A 24,535-nucleotide genomic window follows, 5' to 3' on the forward strand; every position below is an offset into this window, starting at 1 on the left:
CTGGTCTCAAGCTGGAATTCTCCTCCCCCAAGTCATGCTCTTCCCTACTCCCTTCCCTGGGAAAGGGGCCACCAAACATTCAGGAAGAGAGCTAACTAACTTTGAGACTGTTTCATCTTCATACCTGTAGTGAATCTAGAAGCCTCCCTAAGCTCTCTGGGTGAGTGCTGTGGGTTTTAAAGCAATCTTTTAACATAGTCACTTGATTTTAAAGACAGAAACCTCCCTGGAACACCACTTTTGCTCTTCTGACTGACTGCTCCCTGAACTTCTCTGAAGCTGGTGTTAGGGGTGGTTGGGATAGAGTTCTGAAGATTCAAGTTCTGTGCTGGACCATTAAGCCTTTGAGGTCCAAGAAAAACCACAAAGGATTGCCAGTGTCAGGACTGAGGGAGGAACAAGCTTTGAAATATAGGAGAGGATAAAAAGCAAAACCTCTGCAGGTACATCATTCCCAATCAGATAAAAATACAAACCAAGTGGACAGTAAAGGTGAGCTTTGCAAAGCTGCTGCCCATGGGGCGGAAAAGTTTGGGAGGAGAGGGTCAGAGAAAGGGGGGGCACAAAAATCCCTCCTGGTGCATTTAAACCTAAACCTGCTGTTTAATTATACTATTACCACACAAATTCTTCCGAGCCTGTGGAGTAACCAAAAAGGAACAAAATGACAAAGTGCACAGATAGGCCTTCTATAGGATTCTGGACATGGAAACCCTGTTCCCTGTTTAGAAAGACTCTTAAAACCCTCAGTTCTCAATCACAGGTTTCATCTGCATGGCTCATGAAAAGATCACAAATTTCAAATTTTCCTCCAGGATGCTGACGAGAACATTTAACCAGAAAGAAGGTCACTGGTAAAGTGATTCAGAGTTTATTGGATTCTTAAGGTTGTTTTCCAGGGATATTTATAAGAGAAATGTAATTTTGGAAAGGAAAATATGTTGGGAATTGATGGCAATTCTTTCTGGCTGCAGATCTTTATTAAGGCAAAACACTGCAGCCGCACAGAAGAATCTGAGTCTCCGTTTTAACTTCTTCTCACATAAAAATGCACCAACCACAGTATTCTGTGGAAAGACCTGGAGTTTTTCATGCCTTTAGTTTTGTGGTTTCTTGATTTACATGGGGCATTGTGCATAAATATGCAGCGCCCCACTTCTTTGATGAAAATAGGCTTTCCTATTTTATGGGCCTGCATACATTGTACTGAATTTCTCCACAAGGGACAAAATTTATGTTGAAAGCTGATCCAAGGAAAATTGACTTGAAAGGATTTCTCCAAAAGTAGCAAAAGTGCTTACTTTGATCATAGTTCCTGGTTGCTGAGCCGAGGAGCTAAGATCATATATATTGTTAATAATATGAACAGTCTTACCAAAAAAAAAATCAATCAATTTAGGAAATTATAGATCACAGAGAACACTATTTGCATGATTTTTTTATATAGAATTTCCTATTTGCCTCCCCTCAAGAGATTTCTCGTGGTTCAGAGCATCTTTACAAATATACTCTAGGAGCTACCTACACATCTTCCATAGTCTCAGCTTTGGTTTCTAAATATGGGCATATTAAATACACATCTTTTATAATGGGGTCTCGACAAGACCATATATGATTCCACCTGCCCTACTGTACGTTTTGTCCAGGTCTCACCATAATTCCTTTGGGAAAGCTATTTTCAGTCCCTTGGTAGAAGTTTTGTATCATACCTCCTTCCCTCTCATAATCTTCCCTTTCTTTCTTTCTTTTTTTTAAAGATTTTATTTATTTATTTGACAGAGATCACAAGTAGGCAGAGAGGCAGGCAGAGAGGAGAGTGGGAAGGAAGCAGGCTCCCTGGTGAGCAGAGAGCTCGATCTCAGGGCCCTGGGATCATGACCTGAGCCAAAGGCAGAGGCTTAACACGCTGAGCCACCCAAGTGGCTCTCGTCTCTTCTTTCTTGCTTGCTTTCTTCCTCCTCCTCCTCTTCAGCCATCTCCTTCTCCTTTAGTGCTGCTTTTGAATGGCTTCTAAATAAAATTCTAAGCTAAGAAAGTTTCATCATTTCAGGTCTCCAGGCAGGCTTGTGATATAGCAGCAATGATATGGAGGCGATTAGAATAGATTTATTCACCAAACAAGAGCTGTAGGCAAGTGTCTGAGGTCAGTAGTATTGGGAAACATAAAGCACACCATCTGCATCCAAAGAATTTACAGACCAGTAGGTCATAAAGACAGGATAGTAGGGAAGAAGGGTAACTTGTTCAGAATTCTTCATGACTTTCTCCATTGTAAAGAATGACCTACCCCACTCATACCCACAAGTGAGAAGAGTTTGAGGGTTCTGACATTTTGGGTTTTTGGGGGTTTTTTGCCATTTGAAATTTGCTATAAAAAGAAATTATCTTTCAGCAAGTGAGAATTCATATTAAAATCATTCTATTCATAATGCATTAAAGATCTGAAATATAATTTTCCTAAACCATGCAGGCAGAAATGTTGAAAATCAGATATGCAATGATAGGAAAAATAGTATTTGAGTGCCGACATCACTACAGAGGACTAGAGCACAGAACCGCGATAGTTCTCATTTGACCACTGTTGACTGTAGAAGCTATAAGTTGGGTCTGTGTTGCTATCAGAGCAACACTTTAAAAACCAGCTGTTATTTCCTGCTTTTCATACTGAATTTATTGTTTGAACAAACCGACCTATTGAAAGGGTCAGGGTTTTTTTTACACACGGTGTGTGTAAACCAGCTCTAGACCCATAGTGAGATTTGGGCACATGGTCCTTAACTTGACCCCATATAACTTGGACTTCCTTCTGATTTTCTTTTGGTTCTTGAAGGTTGTTGGTATTTTTGATGGTACTCTGTGACAGTGAAGCAACCTGAAATACACTTGCCATAGTAAGATAGTTTTTCTTAACAAACTCCCTTTCACAACACAGTATGTCTTTTTCCATCTGCTTAAGGAAACTTTTTTTGTTTGCTTATTTTTGAGGATAAACTCTTTCCCCTGGTTTTCAGGGATTTTTGTAATTATATGTGGTAAATATGTGGGTGAGGAGTTAGATACCCAGCATTCATTATGTGTTTTTCTGACTTATTCATTGTGGCAAAGGCTACAAGCCTGCGAAGTACATTTTCTAGACTACTTTGTCTCTAGTGTTTTGGATAGCTTGACCTGCCTCGTAGACACACTTATACAAGATTTGGAAAGAAAGGAGGCAGAAGCTATTTTATTCTTACTTTCATAGTAGACTAGGGCTTTACAGAGATGAGTTTTATAATGACCTCTGTTTTCCTTTGCTATTTACCTTCCCCAGATGTGTGGAGCAACTATGAAGTGTTATTGGTTTTCTGCAGGTTCTTAACCTCTAGATCTGACTTTGTCTAGGCCTTTCTGTGGTTCATAAGTGCCTAATTTCCTGTATTTTATCCTTTTCTGTTTAAAATACATGGAATGGCTTCTCTTTTTCTTTTTTTTCTTTTTCTGGCTTTTCTAACTGAACCCTGACTATGTAACATAAACTCTTCTCTAATAAAGATTCCTAAAGAAGACAAAATAGGGACTGACCCCATGCTTTGATGCATTCCCTACTCTCCCCATTTCTTCCACCTATTCAGAGCCAGCTGTGTCTGCCTCCATGCAATATTTCCTGTTCCGGAGCCCCCACAAAATCCACATTTCTTAATTCTCTCAGTGGTAGCACTCTATAATATGTTTATCGGTTCCAGCTTTAATCCTCTTTTGTGTTGCTATTTTTAAAAATCATTTGTCTCTTTGGTGTCCCCCATTATAAGTTCCAGGAGAATCAGCCTATTTTATTTTTCTTTTGATTCCCTTACAGGGACAACATAGTATCATACACATAATGGGCTTACTGAAAACACACACGTACATGAAAAGCAACCCTCTGGGGGCGCCTGGGTGGCTCAGTGGCTTAAGCCACTGCCTTTGGCTCAGGTCATGATCGCAGGGTCCTGGGATCGAGCCCCACATCGGGCTCTCTGCTCTGTGGGGAGCCTGCTTCCTCCTCTCTCTCTCTGCCTGCCTCTCTGCCTACTTGTGATCTCTGTCTGTCAAATAAATAAATAAAATTAAAAAAAAAAAAGAAAAGCAACCCTCTGTGGTTTTGTTTTGGGATTATAAAAGTTATATATGCTTATTATATATAAAGAAGGTAACAGATAATAGTCTTAATTGTCTAATTCAGAAATGATCACTTAACATGTCGGTATATTTTATTCATGAATATTTAATTATAACTTGAATTATTTGAGGAATGAGAAAAAAGTTTTTTATATCTTTTTTTCTACTAACATATGACCAATATTTTGCCATCATTAAACATTTCACATGAGCACTGAGCTGATTTTACAGCACTTGGATTGTACACATGTGCCATCATTTATTTAACCATTTTTCCACTGCTAAATATTTAGGTTGTTGCTACATTTTTACTGTAAAAAATACCACAGTTAAATTAACTGGACATTAATCTTAGCATCACAAAAAATTCTCAGTGCATCTTTTCCTTAAGTTTAGAGATATTTAGGAGTTACCTACTAAAAATGAATTATGCTATAAGTGACTTACAAAGAGTGATAAGAATACAGAGAAGAAAGCATGCAGTGATAGAATGGCTCTCCTAAGGTATTAACTTAGTAAAGAAGTAAATGAATAGGTGATTGAATGAATGAGCAAAATAGTCCTGTTGCTAATCCACTTCACCTGTGGCACAGAAGTAAAAAAGTTAGAGGCTGTATTTGAAGATTTTATTTATTTGTCAGATAGATAGAGAGAGAGAGAGAGAGAGAGAGAGAGAGCGCATGCACAAGCAGGCAGAGGTGGAGAGAGAAGCAGCCTCCCTGCGGAGCAAGGAGCCTGATGCAGGATTCGATTCCAGGACCTTAGGATCATGACGTGAGCCAAAGGCAGCTGCTTAACTGACTGAGCCATCCAGGCGCCCCTAGAGGTTGTATTTAGAAATGCACTTTGTATCCATCTGTGTCATGTATGCATCCACAGCTAGCTGTACTCTCTCCTTTGTCTGTTAGGGATTTTGAAGCATCTCTTACACAAAAGTTGGTATAAATCTAGTCCATTCTAACATTATCAGGTAAAGAATCCAGGCAATGACATTATTTCACTTCTTAATTTATGAATAAATCACTTAAGTTCTGTGAAATCCAGACTAAGGGGGATACTGAGGGCCCTTTGAAAGGCAAGTAGGTGGCACTTTGGTGTTATTGATTGACCTTGTGCAGAGCAGAGTGGAGTAGGAAGGGGAACACCGTGGCATATTGATGTGGGCCAATATAAATGTTCTGGGCCAAAATCAAATTATTTCAAGGCTTAATCATTTTAAGGGACCACTCTCTGGATTATAACCTAGATGGGCAGTATGATGAGATAATTTCTCATTTGAGGTTGTTGCAGTGGGTAAACAAAGATAGCTATTTCCAGGTTAGCCTCTGGGCACTCAATTCCCAGAATTGGCATTTAGCATATCAGACACTGATACTTTCTTTTTGCCATATTGGTGCTTTCAAAAATGGAAAACCACATCCAATACCAATATAATATAGGGGGAAAATTAAAGGTCAGATTTCATATAATAAAGGAAATCCATTTTCTCTTCTGGCAATCCCTAGAACTTCAGCACTCAGGATGTTCAGGGATAGCTGCAGGATGAAAAACATCAGGGGGGAAGGTTTTTAAAAATTATGACAAATCTGATGAGCAAGATTGCTTTCAAAAAGTGTTCCAGAAGGAAATCCTAAAGGGAGCAAAACACAGCATAAAATAATATTGGTTTAGGTAATGGCGTAAGGAATCACCTTGCAGAAACTTGTAGACAGCCTTCTCTTTTGTTTGGCATGAGTGATTAATAGCTGGTTCTGCCCATAATTTGTCATCTCACACACTGGGCTCTCAGCACCCTGATGTATTTTCAGCAAACACGGCTTTTACTTTGGCATGGGGTCTTGACAGAACAGTACTCAAGAGAGAGCATATATTTTGTTAGTGCACTGTTCTGTGTGACCTAGGAGTAAGGAAATGGTAGATCTTCCAGCTATGTCTTAAGAGGAGAAGGTCACTCTTGGAGACAGTGATAAGAGATAAGTTTTCTCAACTACTTGAGAAACATTGCATTGAGTCTGCAATGTTTAAATATTTTGCATATATTAACTCATTCAGTCCTCACAGCGATGTAAGTGAGAGGCACCGTTGTGGTGCTGTACAGGTGAGGAAACTAAGCTCTATTTCTGTGGAAACAGAAATCAGGGACTTTCCCTAAATCATCAGAGCTGAATTATCTGGGATTCACACAACACTCTTTTCCTTACAGTTTCTCTGATGACTTCAGTGCATTTGCCAGCTAAATCTTTACCAATCTGGCCTCAGCCATCTTCTCTACCTCAGCTTCTGCTGCCATGCAGTATGATTTCTGTATTCTAGGCACTCAGATCATTTGCCATTTGCAAAATGTGCTTTGTCTCACCCTATCCACATCTGTCTGACCTGCACTTCACACCTTCACTGGCTGGCAGATTTCAGCTTCCAAGTTCAATGAATAGCTTCTATTCCTAAAGTCATCACGGATGTCTGCTTTGCAGGAGAACATACTAATTCCCTTCTCTGTTCTCTAATGACCTTTCTTCCTTGCCCTGATTAGCACTTAGTATGTTACATTGTCATTCTGAATAACTCTTTCAAGTGGCTTTCCTTCAGAACAGGAGCAGGAATGACATGCTACCCCCCCTTTTTTTTTTTTTAAGATTGCCCCATCTGTGGTAGCATGTGTGGTATTGAATATGTTCTTCATAGGCTTATTTTGAATTAATAATTGCAAATAAATGGTTAGCTACATAAACGATTACCAAACACCAGAAGAATGAGAAATTATCTGACCAATTAAGTATAAATGGTGCTTATTTACCTGAAATTAAGAGTAATATATGTGATTCTGATCTAATTAGCTGGTGCCTTTATTTATATGTATATGTCTGGAGTTGGAAACTTCTAATATTCCCAAGATTGACCTTGAAGCCATTCTCCCCAGAAAGTCATGCCCTAATTTTTGCTTCACTGTCACCTTCTGCTGCTGTCTTCAACAATCCAAGTGCCTCTGGTGTAGTCGTTTTCCATATTGATCATTGACTGTGAGGTCAGAGGAGCAGCTGCTGGTGCACTCAACACTCCTTCCTCACGCTTCCCTCTCACACTAGCCTCTGCTTCCCTGTGCACTTTATTCCATCTTTCCATGAATATTCATGGGCACCTTCTGTTTAGGAGACATTGTTCTAGGGGCTTGGCACTGAGATGTGAACGAGGAAGACACAGTCCCTTCCCTCACGGGGTGGGCAGAGAGAGCATTGGAAACGTAGATAAAGAGCCACTGTTTCGAGGTCTTGGCTTCTCCACCTCTCCTCTCCTGGTTCTGCTCTTGATGAGACCAGTTTCCAAGACGAGGAACTTCAGTAGTGAGCAGTATGAGTGAAAGGGTTAAGAGAGGAAAGGAGTATGGCCAGTGTGGCAGGTGGAATGGGAAGGAAGCTGCATAAGAGAGACCTGCTGAGTAGGGAGAAGATGTGGAGAAATTCATCCAGAATGTAGCCATGCTCTCTTCTAAATGGAAATACTCATAAATGTTGAGAACAGAAACAAAACAAAATGCAATAAATAAAAATAAAAACAGTAATGGGTAGCATTTCTGTACCATAGTCTTCCATGTATTTTGTGCGTATGAATTCAGACAATCTTCATAAAACCCTACTGAGTAGATCGTAGTATTGCCCTCATTTCACAGGTGAGAAGACTGGGGCATAGAGAAGTGACTTAAGCAAGTGGATGACAAAGATAGGATTTGGATTCAGGCAGTTTAACCCCAGAGTTCTTGTTCTGAACTATTAAATAATATTGTCCCTTAATAAATACTTCTTTAAGTAAAAACAGATGTAAATTATCTTACTATATCACAGGAAAAGGACGGATATTTTATATGTCTTAAAAGCTGGTTCAGCTAAATTTTAGTTCTTATGAATTGATTTCCTGGTATATAGATTATTGAAGCATTTCAGCTTTGCCTCCTCTCTTGTGTCTTCAGGTCTGCTGATATGCTTTGTATAAAAGAGAACAAAGGAGGAAAAATTAATTGTGCCTTTTCATAGAGGCCTAACAACTCAGTGCTCCTCCGTGTCCTGCTGCTGGGCTAATTTTCAAAATTGATATCATATATGAAAAGCAATTTTCTGTAGAAATTTTGTAGAATTTATTAATCGAATTCTGGATGGTCACTAGTGTGGACCATAGGGAGAGGGGGGTAGCTGATAAAGCTGAGGACTATTCTCACATTGGAAACAGGCACTAAGGTTGGGACATACCAGCTCTGGCAGGGAGCTGGATAGAGCCCCAATGGCTCTAAGCGTACGGGCATTTACTAAAAAAAAATGTGACTACCAGAGGAAAATCAGTCTTGATAATAGTTTAGAAAAGGGGTCAACAAACTATAAAATACTATGTGGTAAATATTTTAGGGTGAGCTATTTCTGGCACACATGGTCTCAATTCTCTGGGACAACAACTCAACTTTGCCACTCTAGAATGCATAAAACTAGAGGGAATCCTTGAATGAATGAGTATGATAGTGTTTTGTTGAAACCCTGTTAAATAGTGGGCCAGATTTGAATCATGGGGCCATAGTTGGCAGGATCCTGGTTTAGAACCATAGGTGAGAAAAACAGTTGTCCTTGAATAGTATAACTCATCATGATTTATGTTTCTTCTGTTAAACTTCTGGTTGGAAGTCCGAGAATTTCTACTTTGAAAAAAGGTATCAGGAAGGATGTTAGAAGTAAATATAAACCTGAATAAGAATGGTCAGAAGCCCAAGAAAAGGTGTTGGGCAGTGGTTTAGGAAGGAGTTTTCTCACTTGAGAGTTCGCAGTTGGTTCCCTGGCCATCAGTTATAGAAGACAAGGAGGATACATAGCAATGGCCTCATAGTCTAAGGTCTGCAGAACTGACTCCATGGTGCGTATGAAGAGAAGAATGAGGGAGCCTCCTCATCTAGCCATCCAGCTAGCTGCAGTGCCACTCCATATTGGTCCCGGAATAAACGGGTAATGGGATAGAAGCCAGGACAATTTCTGGGCCTTGGGTATCTGGTAAAATGTGAGACTGGAATAATTTAACTACCTTAGGGTACATTTTATGTAGACTCATTGGTTTCTCTTTTTTTATCCTTTGTCTTTCTCTCATTTTTAAAAATGTTTGCCTCAAAAAGGATTATTTTAGAAAAATTTCAATTTTCATCTTCCCTTGACATAACTGTGCCTAGTCCTCTCTGTCAGCTCCCACTGCATTCAGCCCCTTGGGTTTCTAGCCTGGATTATTGAACGGGTTCATAGACAGCCTCATTGCCTCTAGCTGTAGCCTTGAGTCCTTGTCTGCTTCTCCAGCATTCACTTTGACATTCACAACTTTGAACTTCATATTTGAACAACATCAAATGGTGTTTAGTTTCTTTCCATGCTGAGCTATTTCTTGCCTCTGTACCTTTGGTCACACTGAAATTCTTCCTCCTTGGCCAGACTGCTTAACTTCATTCATCATTTAAGACCCAGATTGCATTACTATCTTACAGGCTATGCACATTTATTCTGTTGTGCTAAAATACTGTGCTTCCTCACCTTCTCCTTGGAGTGTGAATAGGACATGTATTCTTATGTCTGCACCGCAGGGTTTAGTCCATACTATGTATGTTTTTAAAATCAATCATGAAGGTGCCTCGTTAGCACAGTAGGTAGTGTGTCAGTCTCATAAAATCAGTCATGAATGAATCAGTGTCTGTGATAAGTAGGGGAACAGGATGTTCTCAGGATTGAGGTTCAAAACAGAGAGGAGAGAAGTCAAAACTCGGGATAGAGAAAATGCATAGAGTTTGCATAATTGGCTAGTTGCTTTCAGTGTAGGATGAGTTACGGATGAAAAACAGATGCGGGGTAGGTAAATTAATAAATTACAAGTCATTCCACATACCTTCTTCCTAATTATTTTGGGGGGTGCAGAGATGACGTTTATTGTAAGGATTTGCATGCAGTAGTCTAAAGAGATTTTGGCATTTGTATGAGTTCTGAGCAACACAGGTACTCACAGGAATGTACATCTAACTTTTCCCCTGTCATAATTAATGGCAGTAACTTCTAATGATGACCTCTGCCCTTGGGTCTATAGACATTCAAAACAATTTGGTCAGGCATTTTAATGTGCAGGGAAAAAATACTATGGACATAGTATTTGTCTATAGTATTATGTCCATAGTATAAAATGTAGCATAAAATACTATGGACATAGTATTTGGATAAAATGTAGTATAAAATACTATGGACATAGTATTTGGATAATCCTTAAGCCTTTTCTGGACTTATCTGTGGCCGTTGCCACACTAGCTTATTACCATGGTGATGAATAGTTGGCGGTGCTATCTCTAAAGTTTTCTGTACAATTCAATGAAAATATCAATAATAACTACTCATTATTGGTTATGCCTGGCATCATGCTAAGCACTTCACATGCATTATTCCAATTAATCACAATAGCTCTGTGATACAAATTAGGACTCTGAGGCCCAAGGCCGCCCAGCAGCAGAACCAAGATTCTGACTCCAGAGATTATGTTCTTTATCATCACACTGTGCATTTGCTCTAATTTATTCATTTGTTTAGGTCTTTCTTTTTCAAATGCCTTTAGTCAACACAGCCACTATGGGATCTGCACACACCCTGGAAATAACATGGTCTGCTAATTCCAATCCTTCACTGACTGTATAAGCCAGTTCGTAGTTTCAAGCTCAGGCTCAAAATGTAGACTCTTCTATGAGATATCTGGCAGCAAGCAGGTGAAAGAAAGAATTCAAAACCATTTCCTTTGTTGGGAGAGACATGCCAAGTAGTTGGGAGGAACTGGGGCTGCCTTTCTGACATTGCTCCGTTCAGCCCACGGTCTCCTCTTTTGGAAAGCCTCACTAAAGTCCTTCCCATAATTGCCTGCCTGGAAGGTGGAAAATGGGACGTGCAATGTCACAGCAAATGAGGGCAAGTGGAACCCAGTAGAGCACGTCAGTGAAACGGCTCAGGATTAGCTGGGCACCCTCACCCGTTTTTCTCATTTAGTTTTTCTTCAAAAGAATACTGCATAAAATATAGCACAGTAACCCACAGCTTATTTTAAAGTGCTGTCTTCTGGTAGCACGCGTTAGCACATGATTACAGCTGAAAACTGAGAAACTAGACCTTCTTCCGTGGCTAGCCTGCTGTGCGAAAGGCAGTCAGGTAACACATCCCAGGACGAACCAAGCCATAAGCATTTATTAAGTATCTGTTTGCAATCCGGCATGAATTTGAAGGCTTTGGATACCAAAAGAATATCAGGAGCAAAATTTCAGTTTAACTCTAGCAATACACAAGTCAAAGTAATGCGTTTCCATCTTACATGGCTGATAGAAGCTACGGCAATTGAGAAGATAAATAGTTGAATGACAGCTGGACTTGTCAGGAATAATGGGCATTTGCTCTTACTGTCTATGATGTACTCCTCTTTCCTCTAATAAGATGATGCAAATTTTTCTCTGGGGAATCATGCATCACCCACTTTTAATCCATTTAGTTTGGGTGATAGGTGATAGCTAAGACAGGAATGAGCACAATACTGATGGCAGCCAATGAATTTTTTTTTTTTTTAATTCTTATATTACCTGTAGTTGAAGCCAGTCTTACACACATGAACTTTCCAATTAGGTGAAATGATAAATTCCTTTTTTTTTTTTTTTTAAATCTATGGCAGTTTGCATCGGGTTGCTACTACTTGCAACTAAAGGATTCCTAAATTGGGTTGGTTTCTTTTTTTTTCTTTTTTTCTTTTCTTTTTTTTTTTTTTTTTTTTGCTTCTAGGTAGGGCATTATAGATTTCTGCTTCTGGGCAGGATATAGTCGATGCCAACGGAGTGATGTTTCCATGGCAGCAGCTTCAAATGGATGGATAGATTAAAAAATGCATATTTCTGTGTTCATGAGAGGGCTGTGGAAGTAACAGAGATGAGATAAACCATAATTTGAGAGAGAAGTAAGCTGCCTACCTCCAGCCATTGTCCAGCCTGCGTCATCTGCCGAGTTGGAGCTTGATCAGAGGACTAGTCTTGCTAAAGCAGCAGGACTCTGCTGAGGGGAGAAATAACTACCTTAGCTTTTAGTTCTTCAGTGGGAGTGGTGTGGCAATTTGGAAACTTGAGGGGGACTCAAACGTTTGTTTTCTCCAAACAAGTTCTGGAGTAACAAGGGAGCTAAGCTAAAAGCTACTGAAATGTGAAGTAAAATATCCAGAGATTCCTGGTGCTTAGGAAGTTAGGTCTGCTAGTAAGGGAGCTTGCATCGAAGGCATTAATTACCTGCCAGGAATTCAAAACATTGGCTTGGGGGCTGGATGGAGTGACTGAAACTTACGAAGAGTAGAGACAGACAACATCTACTGTGCTGGGCTTGGTAGACAGAGTCCTATCAGGGTTCTAATAAAAAAATCTAGAATATGCATGTACTTAGAGCATTAAGAATCAGAAGTGTACTGAATATTATAAATATTTTAATCTAGTTTTATCTCAAAAGAGTTTCTAATTGGATTGAGATGATCATGTCCTCTTCGTATTTACTTAAATGTGGAGAAAGCACTCTTCAGTGAAATATGAAATGATTTGGACTCTCTTTGATTCTTTTATTCATTATACCTGGCATACAATTAAAAATTAATAGACCTGTGAAAAGGCAGGATAATATGACCAGTAATTAAGAGAAGAGGAAGATAAATAGATGTCAGTCCATGGATGATCTAGGTCACTGAATTAGCAGACAAAGTATTATTAATAATATATTAAAGAAATTAGAGGCAAGGACCAGATAGATAAGGGATATTTATAAAAATCAAATAATCATTCTAGAACTAAGACCACAGCAACAGTAACAACAACAACAAAACACAGGATGTGGAAGTGTCTGGATATAATAGAACACGGGTAAAACTGAACATAGTTTAAAGCAGGTCATTAGAAAACATCCAAACAGGGTACCTGGGTGGCTCAGTGGGTTAAAGTGTCTGCTTTCGGCTCAGGTCATGATCTCAGGGTCCTGGGATTGAGCGCCACATTGGGCTCTCTGCTCAGTGGGGAGCCTGCTTCCCTCTCTATCTCTGCCTGCCTCTCTGCCTACTTGTGATCTCTCTCTCTCTTCGTCAAATAAATAAATGAAATCTTTCATCCAAACTTATCCACGGAGGAGAAGAAATGGAAAGGACAGAATAGAGGGCAAAAAACATCCAAGGGGCACCTAGGTGGCTCAGCGGGTTAAGCTGCTGCCTTCAGCTCAGGTCATGATCCCAGAGTCCTGGGATCGAGCCCCATATCGGGTTCTCTGCTCGGCAGGGAGCCTGCTTCCTCCTCTCTCTCTCTCTCTCTCTGCCTGCCTCTCTGCCTACTTGTGATCTCAGTCTGTCAAATAAAAAAATAAAATCTTAAAAAAAAAATTGAAACAAACTTAAAAATCTGTAGTACATAACCTGTATATAAGAAGGAGCCCTAAAAGGAGAGCACAGAATGGGACAGCAGTAAATATTTGATAATGATTAAAATTTTTCACAATTAAAATTTATCAGCCCAATGATTCAAGAATGTAGTGAATAGAAAATAGGAGAAACAGGGGTGCCTGGGTGGCTCAGTGGATTAAGCCGCTGCCTTCGGCTCAGGTCATGATCTCAGGGTCCTGGGATCGAGTCCCGCATAGGGCTCTCTGCTCGGCAGGGAGCCTGCTTCCCTCTCTCTCTGCCTGTCTCTGTCTACTGTGATCTCTCTCTGTCAAATAAATAAATAAAAATCTAAAAAAAAAAAAAAAAAAAGAAAGTAGGAGAAACAGATATGGGCACATCCCAATAAATCTGGAAGATATACTAAAAGAAAAGAACCTTGCAAGCATCCAGAGAAAAGTCACATTACTTTCAAAGAAAATAAAATTAGATTGTTAGCTGACTTCTTTAAAAACACAGTGGAAGCCAGATTGTGGTGGAATAGTATCTTAAAGTGCTGAATGAAAATAACTGCCAAATAGAATTATGCATTCTGCAGGAATATCCTTCAGAATAGCATGAATGTTTTCAAAGATTTTGAGAACTTTTCTTCAGTAAGCCTGAAGTAAGAGACAACCTAAATAAAATTCATCAGGCAGAAAGATTATCATAGATGGAGACAAAGAAATTTAGGAGAGAATGAAAAATACCAGAAAGGATAAAAGATAAATGTATGATAGGTATGTTAATAAATACATGAGTATATGTATATGCAAGGGTATTTGAATATTGAATATCTGTGGAGATGCATTTATATGTAGAACTAAAATGTATGACAACAATAAAAGTCAGGAGCTTGAAAGTCCTAATGCATTGACAGTACTACAAAGTGGTAAATGTAATAAGCTGAGTTAACTGTGTAATTTAAGGATGTGTTTTGTAAGATCTATGAGTATTGCTAATAGAAGAATATGAGAATATGTGAGAACACTTGATAGAAAGAAAATACAGAATAATAAAATATATGATTAAACCAAAAGAAGAATGGAGAAAAAGTGAACAAGTGGGAAAAATAGAAAATGAATGATAAAACAGTAGATATGGCCCTATTATTAGAAATTACTTTAACTATAAATGGACTGAATGCTGCAATAAAAATCTAAGGTAGACTGAGTAACAATTAAAGTCCCATTATGTTGCTGACCAGAGACAGAGACTACTTGAAGGACATAGAAAGTTTTAAAGTCAAAGGGTGGAAAAATGTTTTAACCACCAGTCAAGAGAAAATAGCCAAACTAAGAGACAAAGTAGACACAAATAGCAAGAAGCAAGAGTATTTCCTAGTAAGGAGGTTCATCCACAGAACGACATTCTGGTGTGAAATTTATATGCACTCAACATTATAGCTACAAAATAGAGGAGCAGAAAATGAACAAATTCAAAGCAGAACTAAAATGACATTAGAAAATTCCTACAATTGAAGTTGATTTAACAAGCACACAGAAACTCAGTCATGGGATAGAGCCGAACAAAAAAATTAATAAACCTGACTCAGTTGACATACATAGAACATGGAATCAGCTTTAATAGAATTCAGATCATTTCATGTGCACATGCCAAAATTGACTGTATGTTGGGCCAAAAGAAAGCCTCAAAAATTTCAAATGATTCAGTCTGTTCTAGGATGATGTTGACATTTAGCCAGAAACCAATAACAAAAACATGATGAGGAAATTCTCAAGTTCACTGAAATTAAACAACAAACTTTTAACTAATCCCTGGGTAAAATAAGCAATCAAAATGGAAATCAGAAAATATTTTATATGGAATGACAAGGAATATTACATATGAAAACCTTTAGAATAAATCTAAATTAGTGTTTGCAGGAAAATTTTTAGCTTAAATGCATTTAAAGAAAATTAAGAGGAAAATAAATATTTAAACGTTTATTTCAAGAAAGTAGAGAATGAAGAGCAAATCAAAGCTATGGAAAATAGAAAGAAATAAGGGCAGAGATAAATGATAAAGAAAAAATGATACATGAGAGAAAATTAACAAAGATAAATATTTTGTTTTTTTTTTTAAAGATTATTGAAATTGAAAATTTTTAACTACCAACCATGATAAAGGAGGGAGGGAGAGACAGCAGAGGAAGGGAGAGAGCACACTAGGTTTTACTTTATAGATAAAAAGAACATTTGAACTTTAGATGAAGAAATTTAAAAATTTAAAGAAAATGGACAATATTATATGAAAAATATCACATACCAATGCTAATAGAAGTAGACAACTTGAATAATCCTTTATCTGTTGATGAAATGGAATTCTGGTATTAAAAAATATTTTTCTTTTTTTTTTTTTTTTTTTTTTTTTTTTTAATATTTTTCAAAGATGTGTATGACTTCACCAGTGAATTCTTTTGTTCACTCAAGAAAGAAGAGCACTAACCTTGGACAAGCTCTTACAGAGAAAATTCAATGAAGAATCTTTTTCTCATTCTTTCTATGGGACCATCTCACCTTAATTGCAACACTTAACAAGGGTATTAAAAGAAAGGAAAATTACAGACCAAATTCTCTTATGAATATAGAGGCACAAATCTTTAACAAAAATTAGCTAATTGAATCTAGCAGTATAGAAAAAAGACAATATAGTCAAATGTTGTAGATGCAAAAGATTGATTTGTTTTGAAAGATCAATTAATATAATTCACTGCGTTAATTAGAAGAGAGAAGAGTGACATCATCAAGATGGTGACATAGGTCATTCCAGACTTCAGGTTTCCTTTGCAAAGAGACTAACTAGAGACTATCCATAGATAAGACACTCTTGTGAAAATTCCAGAACCCAGGGGTAAGACTGAAGCATCCCCCTTAGACAATAGAAACCTTGAAGAACCACATTAAATGAATAAGAGAAATAGATTAACTTTGACTGCATATCCTTGCCCCAGGCTGGTGGTGAGTTGCACTAAGAGAGTCCCCCTGTGTGTATGGTCTTCTAGTGGGAAGAAAATAACTTAAGGTGGTATCTAGGTTCCCCAGCATTGAGGGACTCTTCCCAGGAGGCGTAATCACTTTCATGTCTCAGGGATCACTAGAGGAGTCTGTGGAACTCTACCACTGGGGAATCAGGGATAGAAAAGAGGGGCAAGGCTGACTGTAATCAGAGCTCAGATCTTGGTGCACTGTGCTGCTCCTTGCAGAAGTGCCGGAGCAGAGATCCCAGCCAGTAACTCTGCCCATCTGCAGAGCTGAGCTGCTAGCCCATCCAGCCAGGGAACTCTTGTTAACAGTTGTGCTTGATTTGGATCCTCATCCAATAGGCCATACTAGCCAGGAAGCCCATTGTACAGCTCTACCTGGACAGGGGAACAAATTCACAGAGAGCCAACACAGCAGTCCTGCCCAGTAGTTGAACATAGCCTCAGGAAGCACAAAACCAGTGAGCCTGCAGAGTGACCCCGAGCAGCCTCAAGTCCTATCTTATGGTAACATGTATCCATGGAGTCCAGCCAGCACTGAATGAAGCCCAGCATTTGGCCTACCCAGTTAATGAACAAAGCCTACAGAGAACCAAGTCAGTGACCCTATGTAGTTGTAGACTATAGCCTATAACTCCATCGGAGACCAGAGCCCACAGCCTTCAGCCCCACTCATGTGTTGGGGGCAGCTGGCAGCCCCTCCCAAACAAAGATCTCAGCCAGTGACCTTGCCCATCAGTAGAACACAGCTAACAGCTTATCCGAGGGTGATGTCCAGCTTCAGGACACAGCCTCTGGCCCCACCTGAATGCAGAGCATGGCTGGCAGCACTTTCTGGTCAGGGATCACAGTCTGAGGCCCTACCAGTCCAGGAGCAACCATGAAGTGTCGCCCACAGCCCTGCCCAACTGCAGAATCTAGCCAGTGGTACTGTCCTGTTAGGGAACATAACCTGCAACCCAGCCTGCCCAGAGAGCATTGTAGAGAGCCCAGCTGCTGGCCTTGAACATAGTCCGCAACCCTGTCTAACTGGGGAGCCGCCACTGGTGTCCCCACTTGAATGTGGAGCCTGGCCAGCTGGGGATCTGACGCACAGCATGTGAACTGTAGTTAATAGTTAACAACATTGTAAACTTGAAAGTTGCTGAGAGATTAGATCTTGAAAGTTCTTACCACTATATATATATTTTTCAAATTTACATTTATCCCATTACACGCCTAAACTTACACAGTATTATACTATGTTAAATATATCTCAAAGAAGCTGGACTCCAAGGAAGACACACAAATGGCCAAGAGACACATGAAAGAAGGGCTCCATATCACTTGTCATTAGAGAAATACAAGTCAAAACCACAGTGAGATACCACCTTACACCAGTTAGAATGGCTAAAATGAACAAGACAGGGAACAACAAATGTTGGAGAGGTTGTGGAGAAAGGGGAACCCTCTTACACTGTCGGTGGAAATGCAACTGGTGCAGCCACTCTGGAAAACAGTATGGAGATTCCTTAAGAAGTTGAAAACAGAACTACCCTACGACCCAGCAATTGCCCTACTTTTGTATTTACCCCAAAGATACAGATGTGAAAAGAAGGGGCACGTGCACCCCAGCGTTCATAACAGCGATGTCCACAATAGCCAAACTGTGGAAGGAGCTGAGATGTCCTTCAACAGATGAATGGATAAAGAAGATGTGGTTCATATATACAATAGAATATTACTCAGCCTTCAGAAAGGATGAGTACTTACTCATTTACATGGACATGGATGGAACTTAGACTAAGTGAAATAAGTCAATCAGAGAAAGACAATTATCATGTAGTTTCACTCATACGTGGAATGTAAGAAATAGCACAGAGGACTATAGGGGAAAAGAGGGAAAACTGAATGGGAAGAAATCAGAGAGGGAGACAAACCATAGGAGACTCTTGACTCTGGGAAACAAACTGAGGGTTGCAGAAAGGAAGGTGGCTGGGGAGACGGGGAAACTCCGTGATGGGCATTAAGGAGAGCGTGTGATGTGATGAGCCCTGGATGTTATACGCAAGTAATGAATCATTGAACTCTATATCAAAAGCTAGTGTTGTACTCTATGTTGGCTATTTGAAATTTTTTTTTAAAAAGCCGGGAAGAAAATATGAGAAAAAAATTGTATGATCGTCTTTTATGTAAACTGCACCCTAATCAGGTATAAACATTAAAAGAAACCCTACTTTATCCATCAGGGAGAGCCTACAGAAGTTACTTCTTGATTTGAATCTTAAAGCATTAATAAGAAAAGTGCCTGTTGTCTGAGCTAGTAGGATTTTCTACCAGGAATACTGCAGATAGAATTCCTGCATTGGATCTGGGGTCCTACGGAAGATGACTAACATGGCTTTTAACTTCCTGAGCCCATGATTCACGTGTTTCATCAACAACAAATCAAATTATAGCTTATCAACTCCTTAAATGTCCCAACTTTAAGACTAGTTTCAGTGTGAGGAAACATATAGCAGTTATCAATTTATTTGATGGTAGTTGCCCCAAGTATATGGCAGTAAGAGACATTTTAAAAAGTAATCCATATATGCTCTTAACATGTGGACTATAATGTCCCTCACTGTTGATTTATCCAAACAATAAAACCATGTAAAAAACACTTTAGTGCAGTCCTTAACAATGTGAGATTTGGCATCAACGTACCTGTGTCTGAGACCTTGCTCTGCTTTGCGTTAGGTGTTAGGAAAGCTATTGGAGTCTCAAAATTTTTTGCCTTCGTTATTTTATAAAGGAGACCTGGACCCTGGTGAACTTTCTTATCTATAGCTTCTTACACATCAGTTGAACTGAATTCCCCCCACAAAAGCCCCCCAATTATTTCTCATGTGTAGAATGAGAATAATAAATGTAACATACTCATTGAACATTTATAAAAATTAAAAGAGATCATTTATGTAAACTTGTAAGTCAGCACATACATATTATGTGCTCAGTAAATAGTAACATATACAGTGACCATTATTCCCATTTCCTTTCTTGTAAACAACAAAAGAAGCATAATTCTTGCCATCTTGGAAGTATTAAGCACATTTTTTTCTTTGGCTTTGGTAACCACTACTGATTTTCTCAACAATACTTTGTTTTTGACACTGAGATAAGGTTGTAAATTAAAGGTCATTTTATCTTGCTGGCCTCCTTACCTAGTTCAACCACCAAGCCATCCTTAAGCACAGTGAGACTGTCCACAAGAGCAAGGCCCCCTTCCACTTAGATCTAATTGGATTTTGAACGATGAGGACAAAATGGAAAAGGTGCTAATTAATTTGTATTGCTTTTCTTTGGTAGCTCCAGGGAATAAAGGGTGCTTTTATCGGGAAAAAGGCAGGCTTCGCATGTGGCCCAGAGATGGGTGGGTGGCAGATCATTGTGGTTGGGTTTTATGGAGGACAGTTTCTCCATGTGCCAGGATACCCCCCAGCCCAATAAAGATGCGTACGTACCGGTGATTCCATATGAAGAAATCTGATCTTGAACGGATCTCTTGGTGAAGTTTGTTTTCTCTAATCAGTTTCACTTTATGCATGAACACTTACTGTGATTTGTGTGCCTAGCAATGATTAGGGCGATTGCCTGTGACAGACAGCATCTTGCTGATGATGCATCGATGAGCCTGTCCACTGCCAGAGGCAGTGGGGAAACTTGTTACCAGACTCTGGTTAAGCTCAAGTATGTGTTTGAAGAGAACATGGAAGACCAGGTTGGACTGCCTGACAAAAGCTCTTTCTGCTCTCCTGGCCCTCTGCCTTAAATAATAGGAGTCTGGCTTTGGAGGTGTCGTACGCTGAATGCGCCCCCTCAAATTCGTATCTTGAAACCTAATCCCTAAGGCAATGGTTTTGGAGGTGAAGGTTTTGCTTCGTGAATGGGATTAGTGGTCTTATAAAACAGACCCCAGAGATCTCTCTTGTTCCTCTATCACGTGAGAACACAATGAGAAGACGTCCGTCTATGAATCAGGGAGCTGGTCCTCAGTAGCCTAAATCTGCCACCACCATGATCTCAGACAACCTCCAGAACTGTGAGAGTTAGACGTTTGTTCTTTAAGCCACTCAATCTATGGTATTTTCATTACAGCAGCCTGAATAGACTAAGATAGGAAGATCTAGTGGATTCCGTTGGTGGTGGTATGATCTCAGTAAGAGGTCACGTACATCTAGAGCCTGGCTTAGCTCTAGGCTGTGCCGGGTTCTCTGTGATTTCTGGGAGCAGCAGGACAGTCTTGTTCTCCCAGTTGCTGTGAAAAATCCTTCACCTGACTGTACAACCTCCCGTTCTAAAATAAGCCTTGTGCTGTACATCCCGAATACTCCTAAGATAGGTAACATGTTGACTTAAACTTAATCTAAGATGGAAATGTCTATCAGCAGCAAATTTCTGAGACCACTTCTTATCTATGGACGGTCCCTGGGAGCTGGCAGTACAAAACCCTCGAGGGAAGAAAACAGTACAGTCTGAAGGAAATGTTTATTGCTTAATTTCTTTCGGTGTTAGCCTGGTTTAGCTAAAACTGTTTTCTCAAAGTTTTGAGGAGCTTGAAAAATTCACTATTCTGAGCCCCATCCCTCATGTACTGACTCAGATCTCCAGTGGGGTAGGCAGGACTCCAAAAATATGTTCATATAATAATGTGTAAGTTCCTGCAGGATCCTTTGCACACTCACATTTGAGGAATGTAATTAAGGTATGTTAGGGTATCAAAGGAATCTTAGGGTAATCAGCTCTGCGAGAGTATGCCCACTACTGTGCATGCTCATGGGGAAAGGGGGTACCACGCTGGACAGCCGGCTGGGAGCTATAAATGCAGAGTTCACGCTCTGCCTGCTGGCTTGGGAAGGATGTCCTTTACGGGGATATGCTTGAGCTATGACTCCAGACTCGTTCCCTGTGCTGTCTGCATTTAGAGCTCCCAGCATGGCACACGGCAACCACCTGCTCCTACATCATTTTAATATTTCCCCCAGATCCTCTGCCCACTAGTAACATTTTTCTGTTCCAGACTATCTAATTTATTAATTCCACCCTGAAGAATGTGCAGCAATTGTCTGCTGCACCCAGGAAAACACACACACACACACACACACACACACACAGCCCAACACCGCAGTTGATCCTGGAGACAGGAGATGATTCATCCCTGCTGTTCCCACCTGATCAGAAAGCCTGGTGTTCATATATGTTAATAAAAGTAAGACACCATCATCTCCTTTCCATAATGCTTGCAGGTGGAGCTGACATTTGCCTGTGAATTTTTCAGTAACAGCCGCGGGGTGCTGCTCCCAGGTCCAGCTCTACTCTTTGCTTTTGTACCAGCTGGTCTGCACACCTTCAGCCTTCAATTGCCCACAGCACAGCTCTCTGAATCCTCTTAGTTCTAAAGCTTTCTTTGAAGGCCCTGGGAGAGCCAGCTTAATGGCATCCCTGCCTTGCCCTCTAGCTCCTTTCCTTCATGCCCCCCCCCCCTTGCGCAGGCTGACCCTCTCTTTGTCTTCCTCCGTGGTGACCAGCTTCCAGGGGACACTCCATTGCAGACCGAAGCAGGCTGGGGGAGAGATCACTTTAGCTGAGAGGAGTCTGGTCTTGGGAATAAGCACAGCCCTTGCTCACCGGTCCAGGGGGAGGCTGAGCCTGTGGCATGGTCACTTTGTGTCACTGACTGACAGTTCACTCCTACAGCCAGAGGAGTGTGGGAGACTCACTTGACAGTCTCCTCAGACTTGCCGGAATCTGCAAAGAGCCTCCTCAGAAGAACATTCCACACAGGGAACCTTTATTCTTCTGCCTATTAGGCTGTAGGGTAGCTCACAGATTGCACCCACCACCTGCCCCTCTCTGCTCTGAGGCCGGATGGTCTAAGGGCAAACGGTAAAAGGCCTTGCTCAGGCAGCCTTCGCCAGAGCAATGTTGTAAGCCAGAAGGACACAAGCAGGTTTCAGGTTGTACACAGACGGCATTTTAAAATGGATAAATCTTCCTTCAGTGTTTAGCTTTTCAAATGGAGTGTACAAGGCACACGCCCAGGAACGTATCGTTTGAGTACGTGTATGTGGGAGACCAAGAACTATAAAAACTGCATGTCTCTTTGACCAGACCAAGGACATCAGCCTCTCCCTTTTGCCACGTGGTCAGTGCAGCTGCGTCCTGCGTCCTGGGCAGGTCCCCAGGCCGGGTCCCCAGGCCAGCTCTCCGGCCAGCTCCCCTTGCTCCCAGCACCACCCAGGGCCTCTCATCACTTAGTGACCTTGACAGTTTTTGGAGACAATGAACCTAAACAACACCCGAGTATCACCAACGATGGGAGCTTACTCATTTCTAACCAATGACCTTAAATAGGAATCTGAAAAACTTTTAACTTTTCAAATACCCTCAGAACATTTCGTAGCATTGTGGCTACAGATATCCTGGATTGCTCGATCTGTTCCTTGACATGAAATTCTTCCTGTCCTCTAATAACATTTTCAGGAGCTGACTTGGTTCAGGGGACGTTTTATCCACGATTGGACCAGATATACTTTTTTATACTTAGTTGTTTCACCTACTTCTGATACCAATTTGTGGCGTTTTGAGTGTGTTTGTTGCACATTTCGGTAAAAAAATTCTCCACGTGTCCGTGCACACTCGGGACTGAGGCGCTGGCTGTTTCCTTTCCAGCCGAGAAAGCACAGATATAACACTTGATCTTGACTGTTAATTGTTCCCTGCCCCTCGGCCTCTTTTGGGCCCTGGAGCACAAAGATATCACTGCGAGTGTTTCCAGGAAAAGCAGATTTAGGATGGTCCCTGGGAAAGATGAATCGTAAACATAAAAAGGAACAACAGGCGTTCATTTGCCAGGTGATAGCTATGGAGGCAAGAGGAGGCCTGCTCTGGGGAGAACCACAGGAGAGAAACGGATCCCAAGAACAGGAAATGAGCAGAGGAATAAATCCACGAAACTACTGATCAGGTGTGGGTCTGGCTTAAAGAAGAGGATAGCTTTAAGGAGTGCTGAAAGTCCAGGGTAGAAAGATAGGTTAGCTTCTTCTAGGTGCATTAGCTGCCTGTAGCTGGACAAGATGTATGTACACAAAAAGTTAATAAGACAAAGATATCCTTGTTTGATCAAATCTGTGCCTGATGGCCTCAGAGCAAACAGCTGGGGATTGTCACAGGCTGGTGAATGATCAGTATTTGAAAACAGGTATCAATCAGAGGGAAAGATCACGCAAAGCCACAGCTTTCCTCTTCGATGCTCTGCAAACACCAATCACCTTCAAATGTGACAACTACTGCCACATCCACAAACCCTTTTAAGAACGTCAGCGTCTTTCCTTGGAGCCCTAGAAACTCTGACCCATGTTGCCAAGTGGTATGGACTGAATGTTTGTGTCATCCCCCAAATTCGTACGTTGAAATCCTAACCGCCAGCATGATGATATTAGTAGAGGTATCAGGCCAGGAGGACAGAGTCCTCATGAATGGGACTGGCGCTTTAAAAGAAGAGACCCAGGTGACCTTACTTCCTTTCCGCTCTCTATGTGGTGTTAGGAAACAGTGAAAAGACGGCCATCTGCAAACCAAGAAGAGGGTTCCTGACCGACACCAGATCTGCCAGTCCCTGAGTCTTGGACCTTTGAGCCTCCAGAATTGTGAGAAGTAAGTTCCTGTTATTTTAGCTACTCAGTCTTTGGTGAACCGTTCGAGCAGCCTGAACTGATTAAGACCCCAGGCGAAACAAACCATCTGTGTTGTCTCTAGGCCCATGGTAGAAGCTCCTCAAAAGGTAGCAAGCTAGCGTGGCTTGGTCTGGCAAGTAGGCTGAGAGCAGTGCCCTTCCACACTAACCAGATCCCTGGGCTAAGTGTCCCCTGCCCCCCTATTATGAATGTACCTATTAGAGATGGGACTGATCAAGTGTGGTAGAGAAAGAGAATA

The 24,535-nt window shown here is 40.7% G+C and overlaps 1 long non-coding RNA gene across 4 annotated transcripts in view; it reads left to right on the forward strand.

The window, feature by feature from the left end:
- Nucleotides 1-24,535, forward strand: part of LOC309861863 — a 184,107-nt gene that overhangs the window by 47,607 nt on the left and 111,965 nt on the right. For all 4 annotated transcript variants that reach the window (XR_014310253.1, XR_014310254.1, XR_014310255.1 and 1 more), the window contains one exon: nt 24,149-24,256. This is a non-coding gene — a long non-coding RNA (uncharacterized lncRNA). The remainder of the gene's footprint in view (nt 1-24,148; nt 24,257-24,535) is intronic.

Source organism: Mustela nivalis, assembly GCF_964662115.1.
Source record: "Mustela nivalis genome assembly, chromosome: 3".
NCBI lineage: Eukaryota > Metazoa > Chordata > Mammalia > Carnivora > Mustelidae > Mustela > Mustela nivalis.